The sequence below is a fragment of the Nerophis lumbriciformis genome, linkage group LG20 (genome assembly GCF_033978685.3).
Source record: "Nerophis lumbriciformis linkage group LG20, RoL_Nlum_v2.1, whole genome shotgun sequence".
NCBI classification, from domain to species: domain Eukaryota; kingdom Metazoa; phylum Chordata; class Actinopteri; order Syngnathiformes; family Syngnathidae; genus Nerophis; species Nerophis lumbriciformis.
In genome coordinates this window covers 17,340,094-17,362,500 of record NC_084567.2, presented here as the reverse complement: position 1 = coordinate 17,362,500, position 22,407 = coordinate 17,340,094, and the positions used below count along the sequence as shown (strand labels likewise).

The 22,407-nt window shown below is 38.7% G+C and overlaps 1 protein-coding gene across 1 annotated transcript in view; it reads left to right on the top strand.

Moving 5' to 3' along the window:
• LOC133619496 (GDNF family receptor alpha-2-like) overlaps positions 1-22,407 on the top strand; it is a 316,184-nt gene that overhangs the window by 278,427 nt on the left and 15,350 nt on the right. The window lies entirely within an intron of this gene.

The window sequence follows — 22,407 nt, the reverse complement described above, 5'->3', positions numbered from 1 at the left end:
TCGATTCTGAAATGAATCATTACCTCCAAGAATCGAATCGAATCAAATCATGTGGTACCCAAAGATTTGCAGACCTAGTTTTTAACCTGCACTTTGCCTGCCGTCTCTGCACCCTGGGCTCCAGACCAACGATGTCACGCTGAAACATACCAGGAACCATACAGTTGGAAAAGTGCTCTTTCATAGATACATAATGAGAGCATGAATAACTCGGTGGGTACTCAACAAAATGGTCCAGGGTTCAAATCTTAATGGTGACACCATTGCATTTGATACAATAATATGTATATTTGTATTATTATAATTTAATTTACATTATGATTACATATATTTAAAAAAATACACTAACCTTTTACAGTGTGTGCGAAGAAAAAGTCTGAGTACCGGCTCCCCCGCCTGTTTGTTTGCTTTGTACTCTCAGTGCTGCATAGCCTTTATTTTGCTTCCTGTGCACTCCCCTGCTGCGCTATTTCTGTTTTGTTTTCTTTAATAAAGGATTTTTACACGCAGTGTCCAAAAAAAAAGTCTAAATTTGGTTTAATCGCTATTCGTGTTTGTAACAATTCCTAATCAATACAGAAAAAATCAATATCTGATTTACAGATTTTCTTTACAAAAGAAAAGTGTTGGATACTTTTCTTGGTGCCTTATTTATATTTGGATTTATTAAATGTTTGTGTAGAATTTTACTAGTTTTCTTTTAAGTAATATACAAATGTATCACAGCTGTTTGTCTATTGTATGGAGGAATGTAGTTCACCCTAAAACCGGCACACATTGTTATAAAAAAATATTAATTTTGAATCGAGAATCGGCTTGAGTCGAGAATCGATTCTGAAATGAATCATTACCTCCAAGAATCGAATCGAATCAAATCATGTGGTACCCAAAGATTTGCAGCCCTAGTTTTTAACCTGCACTTCGCCTGCCGTCTCTGCACCCTGGGCTCCAGACCAACGATGCCACGGCGAAACATACCAGGAACCATACAGTTGGAAAAGTGCTCTTTCATAGATACATAATGAGAGCTTGAATAACTCGGTGGGTACTCAACAGAATGGTCCAGGGTTCAAATCTTAATGGTGACACCATTGCATTTAATACAATAATATGTATATTTGTATTATTATAATTTCATTCACATTTACATTATGTTGAGATATATATATTTTTTTAAAATCACTAACCTTTTACAGTGTGTGCGAAGAAAAAGTGTGACCCTTGGGCAAAAGTAATTGAGGACCCCTGGTACACAGTAAACGGATGCATAGCTGCAGGCCGGGAATACATGAATAATAATGAACACATGTACGTATGGCTCGATGCATGGGTGCGCGTATGACTGCATGAATTAATCATGTATAATGTATACATATACATACATACTGATGGGGAAGAAGTAGAGTGTGTGACTAAGCCCGCTCAGGTCAGTCATACTGCAGCCTTACAGCTCATTTAGATGCATAATTATTCCAAACGTCACTTCCACTTCTGACTGTGGGCTTTATCCTGCGCTCAGCCAGTAAACATGTGGGCGGAAGCTCACTCCTTTGAGCTGGGGAAGTCACAAGGGTAGCCATTACAAGTCCTCATGTGTTTATGTATTTATCGAGATACTCCCCCCCCCCCCAGGTGTGACGGTGGCGATGAAGGAAATTGTTTATTAATTATGTTAGTCTGACACTAAAATCCATCCAATCCATCACGGGAAACTGGCTGCCCTTTGATTCATTTAGGATAGAAATATAAATAATCTATACCAGGGGTCCATTGGGAACCACCAGGGACCGCAGCTGCCTTAGCAGCTAGGTAGCTGGAAGAGAGGCGGTGGAACGGAGAGTGAGTGCTTCATAAGTTTGATAAGACTACTAAATACACTATATTGCCAAAAGTCATACTTGCCAACCCTCCCGGGTTTTCCGGGAGACTCCCGAAATTCAGCGCCTCTCCCAAAAACCTCCCGGGACAAATTTTCTCCCGAAAATCTCCCGAAATTCAGGCGGAGCTGGAGGCCACGCCCCCTCCAGCTCCATGCGGACCATAACGTCCTCCCAGCGCGGTAACAACACACAACAACAGCAGTCACGTTTTCGTCTACCGTAAAGCAGTTCGTCTGCCGTAAACAGCAATGTTGTGACACTCTTAAGCAGGACAATACTGCCATCTACTGTACATGCATATGTGACAATAACATCTACGGCTTTTAGAGAGTGCAGTGCACAACTGCGCACACAACAAGGAGACGAAGCAGAATGCATCATCAGAGAGGGTGTTCAGCATGGTTAGAAAAATAGTGACAGAGAATAGAACAAGGATGGACAATTCAACCCTTAGCTCAACAATGAGTAGATGAGTGTTATGTGTGTGTATATGTGTAAATAAATGAACACTGAAATTCAAGTATTTCTCTTATTTATTTATATATATATATATATATATATATATATATATATATATATATATATATATATATATATATATATATATATATATAAAATAAAATAAATATATATAGCTAGAATTCACTGAAAGTCAAGTATTTCTTATATATACTTGGTGAATTCTAGCTGTAAATATACTCCACCCCCTGTAAATATACTCCCCCCCCCCGACCACGCCCCCCACCTCCCGGAATTGGAGGTCTCAAGTTTGGCAAGTATGCCAAAAGTATTTGGCCACCTGCCTTGACTCACATATGAACTTGAAGTGCCATCCCATTCCTAACCTATAGGGTTCAATATGATGTCGGTCCACCTTTTGCAGCTATTACAGCTTCAACTCTTCTGGGAAGGCTGTCCACAAGGTTGCGGAGTGTGTTTATAGGAATTTTTCACCATTCTTCCAAAAGCGCATTGGTGAGGTCACACACTGATGTTGGCCGAGAAGGCCTGTCTCTCAGTCTCCGTTCTAATTCATCCCAAAGGTGTTCTATCGGGTTCAGGTCAGGACTCTGTGCAGGCCAGTCAAGTTCATCCACACCATGTTTTTATGGACCTTGCTTTGTGCACTGGTGCACAGTCATGTTGGAAGAGGAAAGGGCCCGCTCCAAACTGTTCCCACGAGGTTGGGAGCATGAAATTGTCTAAAATATTTTTGTATCCTGGAGTATTCAAAGTTATTTTCACTGGAACTAAAGGGCTAAGTCCAACTCCTGAAAAACAACCCCACCAAATTTCACACTCGGCACAATGCAACCCGAAATGTAGCGTTTTCCTGGCAACCTCCAAACCCAGACTCGTCCATCAGATTGCCAGATGGAAAAGTGTGATTCATCGCTCCAGAGAAGGCGTCTCCACTGCTCTAGAGTCCAGTGGTGACATGCTTTACACCACTGCATCCCACGCTTTGCATTGGACTTGGTGATGTATGACTTGGTGATGTATGGCTTAGATACAGCTGCTCGGCCATGGAAACCCATTCCATGAAGCTCTCTGCGTACTGTCCGTGGGCTAATTGGAAGGTCACATGAAGTTTGGAGCTCTGCAGCAACTGACTGTGCAGAAAGTCGGCCACCTCTTTGCACTATGTGCTTGACCTCTCTCTTTGTCAGTTTATGTGGCCTACCACTTCGTGGCTGAGTTGCTGTTGTTCCCAAACTCTTCCATTTTCTTATAATAAAGCCGACAGTTGAATTTGGAATATTTTGGAGCGAGGAAATTTTCACGATTGGATTTGTTACACAGGTGGCATCCTATGACAGTTCCACGCTGGAAATCACTGAGAGCGGCCCATTCTTTCACAAATGTTTGTAGAAACAGTCTCTATGCCTAAGTGCTTGATTTTATACACCTGTGGCCGGGCCAAGTCATTAGGACACCTGATTCAACCACTGTGCCGTGAGATACAGTCTGGTGTGCCGTGGGATATTATCTAGTTTCACCTATTTGGGTTAAAAATATTTTTTGCAAACCAGTAATTATAGTCTGCAAATGATGTGTTGTTGTTGAGTGTCGGCGCTGTCTTGAACTCGGCAGAGTAATCGTGTAATACTCTTCCATGCCAGTAGGTGGCAGCAAGTAGCTAATTGCTTTGTAGATGTGGGAAACAGCGGGAGGAGGAGGTGTGCAGGTAAAAAGGTATCTAATGCTTAAACCAAAAATAAACAAAAGGTGAGTGCCCCTAAGAAAAGGCATTGAAGCTTAGGGAAGGCTATGCAGAACAAAACTAAAACTGAACTGGCGACAAAGTAAACAAAAACAGAATGCTGGACGACAGCAAAGACTTACTGTGGAGCAAAGACGGCGTCCACAAAGTACATCCATACATGACATGACAATCAACAATGTCCACACAAAGAAGGATGAAAACAACTGAAATATTCTTGTTTGCTAAAACAAAGTAGATGCGTGAAATATCGCTCAAAGGAAGACATAAAACTGCTACAGGAAAATAACAACAAAAAAGCCACCAAAATAGGAGCGCAAGACAAGAACTAAAACATTACACACAGGAAACAGCAAAAAAAACTCCAAATAAGTCAGGGGGTGATGTGACAGGTCATGACAGTACACATACTTTGAGACAAGAGCTATAGTGATGAATGCTTGGTTATGGTTTAAAGTCATATCTAACAATTGTGACAACGACTTTTTACTGTCAACCGAGTTTTGTTTTTTAATGATTTCTGCTGGTGGTGCGCCTCCGCATTTTTTCAACGCAAAAAATGTGCCTTGGCTCAAAACATTTTGAAAAACATTGTTAGAGTACTGGAGCCCCAATAGAAAACGCATAAATGATATGTGTCAATAAAGTACATATTATTTTCTCACTAAATGTAATTGATTTTTTTCGTTTTGACAGAAAAAATATATGTGCTGCCTGAAATTGCATACCTTTTAAATCAGGGGTCCCCAAACTTTTTTTATTTGTCTGACTGCTTCTATGTTAGCTACCTCTTTTTGTTTATAATGTCTATTTTCTGCTGATTCTACTCTCTATTGTATGCTCCCCTCTTTGTAATATTGTACATCAAGGGTGTCCAACTCGTTTTAGCTCAGGGGCCGCGTAGAGGGAAATCTGTGCACACGCTAGGCCGGACTATTAAAATCATGGCATTGAAACTAAAAAATAAAGACAACTTCAGATTGTTTTCTTTGTCTTACTTTAGCCAAAAATAAAACAAACACATTCTAGAAATATGACAATAAAAGTGTAGAAAAAAATACCGGGCAGCGGTAAAGTTTAGATAAGGGGTGCCCAAACTACGGCCTGTGGGCCAAATACGGCCCACCAGCGTCCAAAATCCGGCCCGCGGGAAGTCTCAAGTTTTTATTTTTTTTATTTGTCCTTTCTAATCTATTTTCTACCGCTTGTTACTCTCGGGGTCTCCTAGCCGCTCAGGCAAATCATATTGTCTAAAAAGGCATTTTCCCATCGATAACGTGACATCATCGCGCTCGCGCCGCACTCTTTAAGTCAATTTTAGTGCGTGAGGAATATATATATATATATAGCCCCATTGTAGCTGAGATAGGCTCCAGCGCCCCCCGCGACCCCAAAGGGAATAAGCGGTAGAAAATGGATGGATATACACACACACACACACACACACACATTCTTGTATTCCTTACCTTCTTGAAACCTCCGGAAAATGCCGACCTATTTAGGACCATCCTTTCTAGATATATAAAGATGTGTATTTACAACATTAATAATATATACATACTATGCAAATATAAAAAAGCTTTTTGTGAAAAATTAGGAATTCCACAAGAAAAACTTATTATAAACTATATATACAACTATATATATAAACTTATAAACTATCATAATAAAAGTCGTAATTTTACTCAACGCAAGTCAAAATTTTACATATTGTGATAAAAGTTGGAATTTTACTCAATGACATTGGCAATTTTACAAGAAAAGTTTAAAATGTTGTGAAAAGAGTGGTAATTTTACTCGACAAAAGACACAATTTTATGAGAAAACTTAAAACATTTTGGCATTATTATAATGATAATCTGAATTTTACTCGACAAAATGATAACAAAAGTCATAAGTTTACTAAAAAAAGTCACTCTTTTCCAAGGACAAAAGAAATATTGGCAATATGGTGATAAAAGTCAGAATTTTATATGACAAATGTCACCATTTTGCATTAAGAAGTGATACATTTACATTAAAAGAGAAAATATTGCAATATTACAGAAACAGAAAGAATATGAGAAATCATTCCCAATTTTATAAGAAAAAAGTCGACACATTGTGAGAAAAAGGCTGCTTTTTGTTCATTAATTTTGGGGGGATTTTTTTTTGTTTGTAATTGGTTTTTAACCATTATTTACTTCAAGTTATTACAGTATGTCTCTGTATACATATGTTTTTTTTTTTTTTTATTAATTTTGGCCAAAAGGGGTGCATTTCAATTTCTTACACACACTTGTTATGACATATGTTGGCCACAGGGGGAGCACGTCAAATTTTTACACACACTTGTTATTTTCAAATGTTGACCAGAGGGGGAGCACTTTTAAAGTCAATTTGAAAAATCCCTCCTTTTTGGGTTCACCCTAATTTTGATAGATTTCACCACCAGGGGTGCAAATGAGACATTCTCTATTAGATGCAATGCTTTCCCGTATTGGGACCATGATTTATGTACTAACTTGTTCACCGGTCCTCATACGGAAGGTACTTTTCCTTGTTGATGTCTCAAGAAGGGTAGAAATACAAGAACACACACACAGACACAGCCCGGCCCCCGGCCCCTGGCCAAATTTTTTTAACCCAGTGCGGACCCCGAGTCAAAAAGTTTGGGGATTCCTGTTTTAAACTTAATTGGGTATCCAATCTTGCAGCAAATATTACAGTATATTATCATACTTTTCAAACATGTTTTTGTCTAAATAAAAATACTTCACTTAACAGCAAACTACCAGTCAAATGAAAAAAAATGACAATAAATTTTACGTTGTTGCGTTAAAATTCTGTTGACTGAGCTGGCAGTTTTTAACTGTAAAAATCTATGGTTGTTGTTTTTAACGGTGTATTACCGTGGATGCAAAGACGGCACATTTGTTTTTTACGGTAGAAAAACTGGCAGCTTAGTTGCCAGAATAAAAAAAAAGACTTGTACTGTTTGTCCATGAACAATATAATGTTGTAAAAACCAATGTCAATTTAAAGGGGAACATTATCACAATTATGGGCAGCACGGTGGAGGAGGGGTTAGTGCATCTGCCTCACAATACGAAGGTCCTGAGTAGTCTTGGGTTCAATCCCGGGCTCGGGATCTTTCTGTGTGGAGTTTGCATGTTCTCCCCGTGACTGCGTGGGTTCCCTCCGGGTACTCCGGCTTCCTCCCACTTCCAAAGACATGCACCTGGGGATAAGTTGATTGGCAACACTAAATTGGCCCTAGTGTGTGAATGTGAGTGTGAAAGTTGTCTGTCTATCTGTGTTGGCCCTGCAATGAGGTGGCAACTTGTCCAGGGTGTACCCCGCCTTCCGCCCGATTGTAGCTGAGATAGGCTCCAGCGCCCCCCGCGACCCCAAAAGGGAATAAGCGGTAGAAAATGGATGGATGGATGGACATTATCACAATTTCAGAATTGTTAAAACCATTAAAAATCAGTTCCCAGTGGCTTTTTATATTTTTCGAAGTTTTTTTCAAAATTTTACCCATCACGCAATATCCCTAAAAAAAAGCTTCAAAGTGCCTGATTTTAACCACCCGTCCATTTTCCTGTGACGTCACATAGTGAAGCCAACACAAACAAATATGGCGGAAAGAACAGCAAGCTATAGCGACATTAGCTCGGATTCAGACTCGGATTTCAGCGGCTTAAGCGATTCAACAGATTACGAATGTATTGAAACGGAGGTTGTAGTGTGGAGGCAGGTAGCGAAAACGAAATTGAAGAAGAAACTGAAGCTATTGAGCCATATCGGTTTGAACCGTATGCAAGCGAAACCGACGAAAACGTCACGAAAGCCAGCGACACGGGAGAAAGCGAGGACGAATTCGGCGATCGCCTTCTAACCAACAAATGATATGTGTTTGTATGGCATTAAAGGAAACTAACAACTATGAACTAGGTTTACAGCATATGAAATACATTTGGCAACAACATGCACTTTGAGAGTGCAGACAGCCCAATTTTCATCAATTGATATATTCTGTAGACATACCCTCATTCGCTCTCTTTTCCTGAAAGCTGATCTGTCCAGTTTTGGAGTTGATGTCAGCAGGCCAGGGAAGCTAGGGTCGATAGGGGGTTTAGCTCGCTCGTCTGCGGGAACAAACTGCCGCCATTGCTTGCCATGCTACCGAGGTCCTTTGTCCCTGGATTGCTCACACACTCCGGCAGATTCAATGGAGGTCTGGCGGCAGATTTCTTTGACTTTATCGTTGGAAATGCATCTGCTTTGAGTGTCGCAGGATATCCACACATTCTTGCCATCTCTGTCGTAGCATAGCTTTCGTCGGTAAAGTGTGCAGAACAAACGTCCAATTTCTTGCCGCTTTCGCATCTTTGGGCCACTGGTGCAACTTGAATCCATCCCTGTTCGTGTTGTTACACCCTCCGACAACACACCGTCGAGGCATGATGTCTCAAAGGTACGGAAAACAGTCGAAAAAACGAAAAATAACAGAGCTAATTGGACTCGGTGTTTGAGAAAATGGCGGATTGCTTCCCGATGTGACGCCACGTTGTGACGTCATCGCTCCGAGAGCGAATATTAGAAAGGCGTTTAATTCGCCAAAATTAACCCATTTAGAGTTCGGAAATCGGTTAAAAAAATATATGGTCTTTTTTCTGCAACATCAAGGTATATATTGACGCTTACATAGGTCTGGTGATAATGTTCCCCTTTAACCAAAAAATTCTGCCAACTAAGCTGCCGGCTTTTCCCGTAGCCCCCCCCCCCCCAAAAAAAACACAAAAAAAACAGTGGTACTGTTTTTCCATTTACTGTGAAATACTATATTATACGGTATAATTTTGTAAATGTATAGTTTTTACTGTAAAATCGACAGTAAACTTATAACATATATATATATATATATATATATATATATATATATATATATATATATATATATATATGATTAATAATGAGATCCAGAGGCAAGCTCATACAAGCGGCCCTCTGATGGCAGCCATAACTGCCATGTGGCCCTCAATGAAAATCAGTTTGACATCCCTGGAATACAGCAAGCTGTAACACAATTAGAAGCACACAAATAGAAATATGGCAGCAGACTGTGTGTGTGCGGTTTTTTTAGGTGTTTTCGTTCATTATGTATTTTTTTCGTTTACACTATATGTGTTTTTATTTACAGGATGTTTTCTTTTATTTACTGTGCATGTTTTTACGTTAACAGGTTGTTGTTGTTTTTTTATATATATATATATATATATATATATATATATATATATATATATATATAGAGATATGTTTTTTTTACTTTAAAGTATTGTACAGTATAGTGTTGTCCCAATACCAATATTTTAGTACCGGTACCGGTACCAAAATGTATTTCGATACTTTTTGGTACTTTTCTAAATAAAGGGGACCACAAAAAATTGCATTATTGGCTTTATTTTTACATAATAATCTTAGGGAACTTTATTATTGCAATCAAAAAACAAGTTTGTCCTTAAATAAAATATGCAGTAACATATTGTGTCATTTATCATTCTATTATTTTGTCACAATTATGAGGGACAAGCTGTAAAAATGGATTATTAATCCACTTGTTCACTTACTGTTAATTTCTGCTTATTTTCTGTTTTAACATGTTCTATCTACACTTCTGTTAAAATGTAATAATCACTTATTCTTCTGTTGTTTGATACTTTACATTAGTTTTGGATGATACCACACATTTAGGTATCGATCCGATACCAAGTAGTTACAGGGTCGTACATTGGTCATAATTTAAGTCTTCATGTGTCCAGGGACATATTTCCTGAGTTTATAAACATAATATAAATTAAAAAAATAACGAAAAAAATGTTGTGATTTAAAAAAAATATCGACGTAACCATACTAGTATCGACTAGATACGCTCCTGTACTTGGTATCATCACAGTGGATGTCAGGTGTAGATCCACTCATGGCATTTGTTTACATTTTGACGCCGGTGAGCTACGGTGTGTAGTGAAGCATGTTTAGCTATTCTTCGTCCTGCAGGGATGATACTTGTAAGAAACTTACTTTATTTGTCACCATGGAGACGAGTATTAGTGATTTAGAAGTAGCTACAACACTGCCGACGGCGGCTGGACTTTAGACGCTAGCTCGCTATCCACAGTCCACAGTTTCCAAAAACAATTTGAAATGTGGACTTGTCAGACCACAGAACACTTTTCTACTTTGTATCAGTTCATCTTAGATGAGCTCAGGCCCAGCGAAGCCGACGGTGTTTCTGGGTGTTGTTGATAAACGGTTTTCGCCTTGCATAGGAGAGTTTTAACTTGCACTTACAGATGTAGCAACCAACTGTAGTTACTGACAGTGGGTTTCTGAAGTGTTCCTGGGCCCATGTGGTGATATCCTTTACACACTGATGTCGCTTGTTGATGCACTACAGCCTGAGGGACCGAAGGTCACGGGCTTAGCTGCTTACGTGCAGTGATTTCTCCAGATTCTCTGAACCCTTTGATGATATTACGGACCGTAGATGGTGAAATCCTTAAATTCCTTGCAATAGCTGGTTGGGAAAGGTTTTTCTTAAACTGTTCAACAATTTGCTCACGCATTTGTTGACAAAGTGGTGACCCTTGCCCCATCCTTGTTTGTGAATGACTTGGAATCTACTTTTATACCCAATCATGGCACCCACCTGTTCCCAATTTGCCTGTTCACCTGTGGGATGTTCCAAATAAGTGTTTGATGAGCATTCCTCAACTTTATCAGTATTTATTGCCACCTTTCCCAACTTCTTTGTCACGTGTTGCTGGCATCAAATTCTAAAGTTAATGATTATTTGCAAAAAAAAAAAATGTTTATGAGTTTGAACATCAAATATGTTGTCTTTGTAGCATATTCAATTGAATATGGGTTGAAAATGATTTGCAAATCATTGTATTCCGTTTATATTTACATCTAACACAATTTCCCAACTCATATGTAAACGGGGTTTGTTACTTCACCTTTATCTTTAGTTTTTAAGCCAAAATGCGTCCGTTCTCCCTTTTCTGTCTACACATTTTGTCTGTTTGTAAGTACTCTGTGATTTTGCGCTGCCGAACATGCTCCTCTGCTCGTAAAACCAGCAATGACACGACGCGACGATGCGCCGTCATGCCCGATATCCGGTACTTTTCAAACAGAGTAGAGTACCGTTTTGATTCATTAGTACCGCAATACTTTACCAGTCCCAGTATACCGTACAACCCTAGTACAATATGTGTTTTTTTGTTTCTTATAGATGTTTTAAGGCTGTAAAACCCCTAACCACACACTTTATAAACTTTTCCCAGACAGGCATTAACATTTTCTCACATTTCTCTCGTTTAAACGTTCTCAAAGTTCAAACCTTTGTGGATTAAAAAAAAATAAGTACAGTACACTACTGTATTAAAGAATGAAACTAAAGATCAAAACCTGTTTTTTAGGGCTCTAGGATTTTTTTATCTATAAATAAGCCCGGGTTTTATTACAAAACCCAAAACCAGTGAAGTTGGCACGTTATGTAAATGGTAAATAAAAACAGAACACAATGATTTGCAAATCCTTTTCAACCTATATTCAATTGAATAGACTGCAAAGACAAGATACTTAACGTTCGAACTGGAAAACGTATGTTATTTTTTGAAAATATTAGCTCATTTGGAATTTGATGCCTGCAACATGTTTCAAAAAAGCTGGCACAAGTGGCAAAAAAGACTTAGAAAGTTGAGGAATGCTCATCAAACACTTATTTGGAACATCCCACAGGTGAACAGGCTAATTGGGAACAGGTGGGTGCCATGATTGAGTATAAAAGCAGCTTCCATGAAATGCTCAGTCATTCACAAACAAGGATGGGGCGAGGGTCACCACTTTGTCAACAAATGTGTGAGCAAATTGTTTAAGAACATCATTTCTCAACCAGCTATTGCAAGGAATTTAGGGATTTCACCATCTACGGTCCGTAATATTATCAAAAGGTTCAGAGAATCTGGAGAAATCACTGCACGTAAGCAGCAAGGCTGAAAACCAACATTGAATGCCCGTGACCTTCGATCCCTCAGGCTGTACTGCATCAAAAAGCGACATCTGTGTGTTAAGGATATCACCACATGGGCTCAGGAACACTTCAGAAAACCACTGTCAGTAACTACAGTTGGTCGCTACATCTGTAAGTGCAAGTTAAAACTCTACTACGCAGAGCAAAAGCCATTTATCAACAACAGCCAGAAAAGCCGCTGCCGTCCCTGGGCCCGAGCTCATCTAAGATGGACTGATGCAAAGTGTAAAAGTGTTCTGTGGTCTGACGAGTCCACATTTCAAATTATTTTTGGAAACTGTGAATGTTGTGTCCTCCGAAACAAAGAGGAAAAGAACCATCCGGATTGAAAGTTGAAAAGCCAGCATCTGTGATGGTATGGGGGTGTATTAGTGCCTAAGGCATGGGTAACTTACACATCTGTGAAGGCACCATTAATGCTGAAAGGTACATACAGGTTCAGAGTATCGTTATCATGGACGCCCCTGCTTATTTCAGCAAGACAATGCCAAGCCACATGTTACAACAGCGTGGCTTCATAGCAAAAGAGTGCGGGTACTAGACTGGCCTGCCTGTAGTCCAGACCTGTCTCCCATTGAAAATGTGAAGCACATTATGAAGCCTAAAATACCACAATGGAGACCCCGGACTGTTGAACAACTTAAGCTGTACATCAAGCAAGAATGGGAAAGAATTCCACCTGAAAAGCTTCAAAAATTGGTCTCCTCAGTTCCCAAACGTTTACTGAGTGTTGTTAAAAGGAAAGGCCATGTAACACAGTGGTGAAAATGCCCCCGTGACAACTTTTTTGCAATGTGTTGCTGCCATTAAATTCTAAGTTAAAAAAAAAAAAAAAGTTTCTCAGTTCGAACATTAAATATCTTGTCTTTGCAGTCTATTCAATTGAATATAAGTTGAAAAGGATTTGCAAATCATTGTATTCTGTTTTTATTTACCATTTACACAACGTGCCAACTTCACTGGTTTTGGGTTTTGTATAATGCCGGCAGCATTTCCACACATAACCAGAGTCACACAATCTTTTGGGGCCTTAAATCCTGCGCTTTTGGCTTTGCCCTGCATTATAAAGGTGCGAGAAGGCATTTTTTCCCCCCAAAATAAGCCTGTCTCATTCATATTAAAAACTTGTTCAGGATTATATTACAACTTGCAGTTCTTAAATGAAGCATCCTTGAGATGCTGCAGAATATTTAAACAAGATTTGCTATGTGGGCGGAAAACCAAACCATCTTATTTTAATAGTTATTTTCTCTATTATAACATTTTAAAACTGAAATAGAAAGAATATAATTACCCTAGAGCTGGGGTCAGCAACCCGCGGCTCCTGAGCCGAATGTGGCTCTTTAGCACCGTCCTAGTGGCTCCTTGGAGCTTTTTCAAAAATGGAAAAAGATGAGTGAAAAATATGTTGTTTTAATATATTTTCTGTAGGACAAACATGACACAAACTTTCTTAATTATTAGAAATCCCACAGTTTATATTAAACATTTTTCACTGATGAGATTATTTGGCCAGCGCCGTTTTGTCCTGTTAATTTCGGCTGTCCTTGAACTCACCGTAGTTTGTTTACATGTACAACTTTCTCCGACGCTGCCACAGAAAGACGTGTTTAATGCCACCCCTTCTTTGTCTCGTTTTGTCCACCAAACGTTTTATGCTGTGCGTGAAAGCACAAAGGTGAGCTTTGTTGATGTTATTGACTTGCGTGGAGTGCTAATTATCCATGCTAACATGCTATTTCGGCCAGCTGCGTGTACATATTGCATTATTACGCCTCGTTTGTAGCTATATTTGAGTTAATTTAATTTCCTTTACTTATGTCCTCTGTGTATTTAATTTATATTTGCATGTCTCATGACACATTATCTGGATGTAATATTGGCTGCATTTCTGATTGTGTGCCATATTGTTCCAGACCACAGCAAATGTTACCCAGCTTGCAAAGATTGCTATAAATCCATTATAATTTATTACCAATTCCTTTAACTTGGGCACATTCATATTTACCTTTGGCAGTTTTAAGCCCGTCATTTCCAGGAGTTACCTCACCTTCTGAAAAACTTACTTACATAACACTTATATAAGGCTTCTAACTTTTTGCGGCTCCAGACAGATTTGTTTTTTGTATTTTTTGGTCAAATATGGCTCTTTCAACAAGTTGGGTTGCCGACCCCTGCCCTAGATTATACGGCGCACTGCCGATGAGCGGGTCTGTTCAGGTCAATTTTCATACAAAAGGCGCACCAGACTATAAGGCGCATTAAAGGGGTCATATCATGATTTTTAATCCTACATTTAACACAGTTATCATTACACCATGCACCAAATAAATTTGCTTTGAGGTCGGTAAGCACAACCAGAATTAATCCGTACATAAGGCGCAACGGGTTGGGAGGCGCACAATTGATTTTTAGAAAAATGCAAGGATTTTAAATGCGCCTTATAGTCCGAGGAAATACGGTATTCATGCTAGGATTGGGCAATGACTAAAAATAGGAAAATTATACAAATCTGGTCAAGTCTATTTTCATACAAAAGGCGCACCAGACCATAAGACACAGTAAAGAGGGCATATTATGATTTGTAATTCTACATTTAACACACTTATCATTACACCATGCACCTAATACAATTGCTTTGAGGTCGGTAAGCATAAAATGAATTCATCCGTACATAAGGCGCACGGGGTTGTGAGGCGCACAATAGATGTTTGGGAAAATGCAATGATTTTAAATGCGCCTTATAGTCCGAAAAAATACTGTATTCATGCTAGGATTAGGCAATGACTAAAGGTAGGTAAATAATTTTCCTATTTTCAGACAAAAGGTGCACCAGACTATAAGGCGCATTAAAGGGGTCATATTAGGATTTTTAATTCTACATTTAACACACTTATCATTACACCATGCACCAAATATAATTGCTTTGAGGTCGGTAAGCACAACCATAATTAATCCGTACATGAGGCGCACCGGGTTGTGAGGTGCACAATCGATTTTTGTGATAATGTAAGGATTTTAAATGCACCGTATAGTCCGAAAAAATATGGTATTCATGCTAGGATTAGGCAATGACTAAATGTAGGTAAATTGGAAAATTATACAAATCTCTTCAGGTCTATTTTCATACAAAAGGCGCACCAGACAATAAGGCGCATTAAAGGGGTCATATTATGATTTTTAATTTTATATTTAACACACTTATCATTACACCATGCACCAAATAAAATTGCTTTGAGGTCGGTAAACACAACCAGAATGAATCCGTACATAAGGCGCACCGGGTTGTAAGGCACACAATACATTTTTTGGAAAATGCAATAATTTTAAATGCGCCTTATAATCCGAAAAAGTACTGTATTCATGCTAGGATTAGGCAATGACTAAAAGTAGGTAAATAGGAAAATTATACAAATCTGTTCAGGTCTGTTTTCATACAAAAGACGCACCAGACTATAAGGCGCATTAAAGGGGTTATATTATGATTTGTAACTTTACATTTAACACACTTATCATTACACCATGCACCAAATAACATTACTTTGAGGTCGGTAAACACAACCAGAATTAATCCGTACATAAGGCGCACCGAGTTCTAAGGAACACAATAATTTTTTGGGAAAATGCAAGAATTTTAAATGCGCCTTATAGTCCGAATAAATACTGTATTCATGCTAAGATTAGGCAATGACTAAAAATAGGTAAATAGGAAAATTATACAAATCTATTCAGGTCTGTTTTCATACAAAATGCGCACCAGACTATAAGGCGCATTAAAGGGGTCATATTATGATTTTTAATTCTACATTTAACGCACTTATCATTACACAATGCACCACATATAATTCCTTTGAGGTCGGTAAGCACAACCAGAATAAATCCGTACATAAGGTGTACCGGGTTGTGAGGCGCACAATCGTTTTTTTGGGAAAATGCAAGGATTTTAAATGCGCCTTACAGTCCAAGGAAATACAGTATTCGTGCTAGGATTGGGCAATGACTAAAAGTAGGTAAATAGGAAAATTATACAAATCTGTTCAAGTCTATTTTCATACAAAAGGCGCACCAGACCATAAGACGCAGTAAAGGGGGCACATTATGAACCAGAATTAATCCGTACATAAGGCGTACCGGGTTGTGAGGCGCACAATCGTTTTTTGGGAAAATGCAAGGATTTTAAATGCGCCTTGTAGTCCAAAAAAATACGGCATTCATGCTAGAATTTGGCAATGACTAAAAGTAGGTAAATTGGAAAATTATACAAATATGTTCAGGTCTATTTTCATACAAAAGGCGCACCAGATTATAAGGCGCATTAAAGGGGTCATATTATGATTTTTAATTCTACATTTAACACACTTATCATTACACCAAGCTTAGAGGTCGGTAAGCACAACCAGAATTAAATTGTACATAACGCACACTTGGTTGTGAGGCGCGCAGTCAATTTTTCTACATCTGACACACTTATCATGACACCATGCACCGAATAAAATTGCTTTGAGGTCGGTAAGCACAACCAGAATGAATCCATACATACATAAGGCGCACCGGGTTGTGAGGCGCACAATCGATTTTTCTACATTTAACACACTTATCATTACACCATGCACCGAATAAAATTGCTTTGAGGTCGGTAAGCACAACCAGAATGAATCCGTACATAAGGCGCACCGGGTTGCGAGGCGCACAATCGATATTTCTACATTTAACACACTTATCATTACACCATGCACCGAATAAAATTGCTTTGAGGTCGGTAAGCACAACCAGAATGAATCCGTACATAAGGCGCACCGGGTTGCGAGGCGCACAATCGATATTTCTACATTTAACACACTTATCATTACACCATGCACCGAATAAAATTGCTTTGAGGTCGGTAAGCACAACCAGAATCAATCCGTCCATAAGGCGCACCGGGTTGTGAGGCGCACATTGCCTTACATTTGAGTCAATACAGTATGTTATTAGGCTGCAACTGCAACACAAAAAGTTTCTGAGGTAGGAGTCAAACTTTCTATGTCAAGTTCTCAGCTGTAAACATAGTTAAAAATAAAAATAAAGTTCTGCCATGTTGCACTGTCATGTGTTGATTTCCCGCTCAATTGAATTGCACTGATTGTGGACAAGAACCACACAAATCAATAAATAGCCTTCGCCAACGCCGCCGCCGTTTGCAGCGTATGCATTGTTGTGACCGACCGGGGATAGCCAGACGCGTGTCAAGCAGATACGCGCTCAAGGACAGGGGGGGACGCGCTCTTCGTCAACAATTTACCACCAGGCTACAAATCCGTCTGGCGCATGTAGGTGTGAAAGTAAACAAGTGTGTGTTTTGACATTGTCTGCTCCGTCACGGTGTCTAAATGTGTGGCCGTGTTTATGCCTCCTCTAAGGGCCCCGTGTGTGTGTGTGTGTGTGTGTGTGTGTGTGTGTGCGTGTGTGTGTGTGTTTGTGTGTGTGTGTGTGTGTGTGTTCTTGTATTTCTACCCTTCTTGAGACATCAACAAGGAAAAGTACATTCCATATGAGGAGGTGTGAACAAGTTAGGACATAAATCATGGTCCCAATACGGAAAAGCATTGCATCTAATAGAGAATGTCTCATTTTCACCCCTGGTGGTGAAATCTATCAAAATGAGGGTGGTCCCAAAAAGGAGGGATTTTTTGACTGTGTGTCGTTTTTAAAAGTGCTCCCCCCTCTGGTCAACATATGAAATAACAAGTGTGTGTAAAAATGTGAAGTGCTCCCCCTCTGGCCAACATATGTAATAACAAGTGTGTGTAAGAAATTGAAGTGCTCCCCCTTTGGCCAAAATTAATTAAAATAAATAAATACATATATATATAGAGACATACTGTAATAACTTGAAGTAAATAATGAAGATTAAAAACCAATTACCAACAAAAAAATAACTAAACGCAGTCTCTTTCTCACAACTTTTTTCTTATAAAATTAGGAACAATTTCTCATATTCTTTCTGTTTCCGTAACATTGCAAGATTTTCTTGTAAAATTTTTATTATTTTTTTATGTAAAATTCCGACTTTTATCACAATATTGCCATTATTTTTGTTGTTGTTCTTGTAAAATAGTGTCATTTTTTTAGTAAAATTATGACTCTGGTCATAATTTTGCCAAGTAAAAAATTCCGATTATTATTATTATAATATTGCCAAAATGTTAAAGTTTTCTTATAAAATTGTGACTTTTGTAAAATTACCACTCTTTTCATAAAATTGCCAAAAAATTAAGCTTTTCTTGTAAAATTGCGACTGTTATTGAGTAAAATTCCAACTTTTATCATAATATTACACACATGTTCAGTTTTTCTTGTACAATTCTGACTTGTGTTGAGTAAAAATAAGTTTTTCTTGTGAAATTGGGACCTTTTTCTTGTGAAATTCCACCTCATTTTTCACAAGCTTTTTTGTGTTTGCATAGTATGTATACATTATTAATGTTGTAAATACACATCTTTTTATATCTAGAAAGGGTGGTCCTACAGATGTAGGCGTTTTTCGGAAGTGTGTTTGTGAAAATGAAGATTAAAAACCAATTACCAACAAAAAAACAATTACCAACAAAGAAAATTATAAAAAAATTAACTGAAAGCAGTCTTTTTCTCACAATGTGTGGACTTTTTTCTTATAAAATTGGGAACAATTTCTCATATTATTTCTCTTTCTGTAATATTGCGAAATTTTCTTGTAAAATTATAATTTTTTAATGTAAAATGGTGACATTTGTCATGTAAAATTTCGACTTTTATCACAATATCGGCAATTTTTTTTGTTGTTGTTGTAAAATAGTGAATTTTTTTTGTAAAATTGTGACTTTGGTCATAATTTGGCCAAATAAAAATTGCGATTATTATTATAATATTGCCCACAAGTTTTTTTAATAAAATTGTGACTTTTGTCGAGTAAAATTACGACTCTTTTCATAAAATTGACAACAATTTTAGCTTTTCTTGTAAAATTGCGACTGTTATTGAGTAAAATTCCAACTTTTATCATAATATTGCACACATGTTCAGTTTTTCTTGTAAAATTTCGACTTGTGTTGAGTAAAATTAAGGTTTTCTTGTGAAATTCCACCTCATTTTTCACAACAAGCTTTTTTATGTTTGCATAGTATGTATATATTATTAATGTTGTAAATACACATCTTTATATATCTATAAAGGGTGGTCCTAAAGAGGTAGGCATTTTTCAGAGGTCTCTAGAAGGTAAGAAATACAAGAAAGTGTGTGCGTGTTTGTGAGTGTGTGTGTGTGTGTGTGTGTGTTTTGGCGATTGGCTGCAGCCACAGATCTGGACTCATGTCAACAGGCTGCTGCCACACATGGCTGCCCCTGCTAATTAATTGGCTTTTAGTTGCAGATGTGGCTGCTGCATTGTCAAGCTCCTCTCTTCATGTCTGACAACCTTTTTCTTTAACCATTTATTTCTGCGGGGAGATTTTTTTTTTTTTTTTTTCCCCTCTCCCTCGCAAAGATAAATGGCCTTCACCCTGTATGATAATTTTCTCATTTCATCATTGATATTCTCCTTCCAGCTCGTTGCATGCGCGCAGGGAAACGGCATGAAGTGCTATTTGTGCAAAGGCTATGTTGGAGGAGATGAGTTGAGGGGCTGGAGGAGGAGGAGGAGGAGTGCAAAATGTTTCATGTTCCTTATGATGTGTTTCCGCGCTGAAAATGATGCCTTCTGCAAATTGAGCGTGACTGTTTCAACTCGGAGGCAAACAGTTCCGCTTTGTGGTAGCAAGAAGTCGGAAAATGTTCCAACAATCAGGAGAAGGCGTTGGTGGCGAGTGCAGTGTTACTCCGAGAGGCCGCAGGTTTCGACATCGGGTGTGCGCTCGGCACTGACGTGCCACTTTTTCTTGGCTCGCTGCAGAGAGTTCGGTGAACGGATCCGCTAAAAGCAGGGGTACCCAAACTAGGGCCCGACATGGCGAGTTGAGGGAGGAATCTCGGCGGCAGGGGCGGGGCCAACGGCTTTGTTTTAGATGTTTGACAGATCTGCCGCAATCCTGGGGACAACGTGCGCAAATCTGGTCGACGAACACAAACTTTACTTTGAAATTTACTCTGTACAACCTTTCCCAATCATGGCGCAAAAAAACTAACACAGAAAGTCAACGCACATGGTCACATAGAGCACAACTTACTCACTGAACCTCCTGGATGTTATAAAAAATGTCCAATCACTACACATGATTCAAAATTACACCAATTTAAAGCCACTACAGTGCATGATGGGGAAAAACCAAAATACTCTGTCCACACTAATCTATGTTCAGCGAGTTTTAGCTGCTTGATATTTCTGATTGATTACAAAACTTTAAGGAGGTCGGAAGTAAACAAGGTCAGAGTCGATATTTCACATACTGTAAATATACAATTATAATAATAATTAATTATATATCCCTTATATTATCATTATTAGTATTATATATGTAATATATATGTATATATGTATATGTACATATATATATATATATGTATATGTACATATATATATATATATATATATATATATATATATATATATATATATATATATATATATATATATATATATATATATATATATACACACATATATACAAACCCCGTTTCCATATGAGTTGGGAAATTGTGTTAGATGTAAATATAAACGGAATACAATGATTTGCAAATCATTTTCAACCCATATTCAGTTGAATATGCTACAAAGACAACATATTTTGATGTTTAAACTGATAAACTTTTTTTTTTTGCAAATAATCATTAACTTTAGAATTTGATGCCAGCAACACGTGACAAAGAAGTTGGGAAAGGTGGCAATAAATACTGATAAAGTTGAGGAATGCTCATCAAACACTTATTTGGAACATCCCACAGGTGTGCAGGCTAATTGGGCACAGGTGGGTGCCATGATTGGGTATAAAAACAGCTTCCCAAAAAATGCTCAGTCTTTCACAAGAAAGGATGGGGCGAGGTACACCCCTTTGTCCACAACTGCGTGAGCAAATAATCAAAGGGTTTAAGAACAACAATTCTCAAAGTGCAATTGCAAGAAATTTAGGGATTTCAACATCTACGGTCCATAATATCATCAAAAGGTTCAGAGAATCTGGAGAAATCACTGCACGTAAGCGGCATGGCCGGAAACCAACATTGAATGACCGTGACCTTCGATCCCTCAGACTGCACTGTATCAAAAACCGACATCAATCTCTAAAGGATATCACCACATGGGCTCAGAAACACTTCAGAAAACCACTGTCACTAAATACAGTTGGTCGCTACATCTGTAAGTGCAAGTTAAAGCTCTACTATGCAAATCGAAAGCCATTTATCAACAACATCCAGAAACGCCGCCGGCTTCTCTGGGCCCGAGATCATCTAAGATGGACTCATGCAAAGTGGAAAAGTGTTCTGTGGTCTGATGAGTCCACATTTCAAATTGTTTTTGGAAATATTCGACATAGTGTCATTCGGACCAAAGGGGAAGCGAACCATCCAGACTTGTATTGACGCAAAGTTAAAAAAACAGCATCTGTGATGGTATGGGGGTGCATTAGTGCCCAAGGCATGGGTAACTTACACATCTGTGAAGGCACCATTAATGCTGAAAGGTACATACAGGTTTTGGAACAACATATGCTGCCATGTAAGCGCCGTCTTTTTCATGGACGCCCCTGCTTATTTCAGCAAGACAATGCCAAGCCACATTCAGCACGTGTTACAACACCGTGGCTTCGTAAAAAAAGAGTGCGGGTACTTTCCTGGCCCGCCTGCTCTCCAGACCTGTCTCCCATCGAAAATGTGTGGCGCATTATGAAGCGTAAAATACGACAGCGGAGATCCCGGACTGTTGAACGACTGAAGCTTTACATAAAACAAGAATGGGAAAGAATTCCACTTTCAAAGCTTCAACAGTTAGTTTCCTCAGTTCCCAATCGTTTATTGAGCCCCCGGTCCGGGAGCTGGCGGACCGGTACTATTTAAAGGCGGTCACGTTGTGTCATTGCTGGTTTACGAGCAGAGGAGCATGTTCGGCAGCGCACACACACGGAGTACTTACAAGCAGACACGGTGTGTAGACAGAAAAGGGAGAATGGACGCATTTTGGCCTAAAAACTAAAGATATAGGTGAAGTTGTAAAACTGAAACGCCCTCAGGAAGAGGTGCTTTAAGACATGGCTAGCTAGCTAACGGCTAAAGAC